At 45.3% G+C, this 1,084-nt stretch overlaps 1 protein-coding gene across 1 annotated transcript in view; it reads left to right on the top strand.

Annotated features, from left to right (window-relative positions):
* Fig4 (FIG4 phosphoinositide 5-phosphatase) overlaps positions 1-1,084 on the top strand; it is a 114,309-nt gene that overhangs the window by 41,320 nt on the left and 71,905 nt on the right. The gene's annotated exons all lie outside the window — the stretch shown is intronic.

The raw sequence follows: 1,084 nt of genomic DNA, 5'->3' as shown, positions 1-1,084 counted from the left end.
GAGCTCAGGCAAGGTGGTGTAATTGTCTCTCACCTCCCCATCAGAGTACACTCACTAGTCCACACAGGGGGTACCTTAGTCAGGGTTTCTATTCCCGCACAAACATCACGACCAAGAAGCAAGTTGGGGAGGAAAGGGTTTATTCAGCTTACACTTCCATACTGCTGTTCATCACCAAGGGAAGTCAGGACTGAAACTCAAGCAGGTCAGAAAGCAGGAGCTGATGCAGAGGCCATGGAGGGATGTTCTTTACTGGCTTGCTTCCCCGGGCTTGCTCAGCCTGCTCTCTTATAGAACCCAAGACTAACCAGCCAGAGATGGTCCCACCCACAAGGGGCCTTTCCCCCTTGATCACTAATTGAGAAAATGCCTTACAGTTGGATCTCATGGAGGCATTTCCCCAGCTGAAGCTCCGTTCTCTGTGATAACTCCAGCCTGTGTCAAGTTGACACACAAAACCAGCCAGTACAGGGTGTGTGCATAATTGGACATGCAGGTCAGTAGAGGGCAATATAACCCAATAAATTTTATTTATATCCATTGTACCCAAGTGAATTAAAAGCACCTCAGCTAGTGGCTAAGAAGACCTTGAAAACATCAATATAAAGGTTTTACTATTTTATGCATATTAATATACATAATACACAGCAGTGGCCAGCAATATAGTGCATGTGAGATTATTCTGAGAGGTTGGTTAGCAAATGTTAGCTTAGTAAGGAAGCAAACAAACAAACCAAGGGAGATGAGGGAGAGAACGAAGCAGTTGTGTCCTTTCCGTTTCTGTGCTCACACGCAGCCAAGGACTGCTTCACAACTATCTTTAGATGTTAACTCCACACATACTTATTCATGAATGCAGAAGTTGTATATTCATGTCTCATTCCCTGGCTGCTTGGGGTAATGTAAGTTGGAACTGGATAATCTATAACTTTCAATATTGAAAAGTAGCAGTAATGTACACAGTTTGAAAATTAAGGTGGAGCTGGGCATGGTGGCGCACGCCTTTAATCCCAGCACTCGGGAGGCAGAGGCAGGCGTATTTCTGAGTTCGAGGCCAGCCTGGTCTACAAAGTGAGTTCCAGGA

This window comes from Mus caroli, chromosome 10 (assembly GCF_900094665.2).
Source record: "Mus caroli chromosome 10, CAROLI_EIJ_v1.1, whole genome shotgun sequence".
Lineage (NCBI taxonomy): Eukaryota > Metazoa > Chordata > Mammalia > Rodentia > Muridae > Mus > Mus caroli.
The sequence above is the reverse complement of the archived record's forward strand: the minus strand, read 5'-3'. Positions and strand labels throughout refer to the sequence as shown.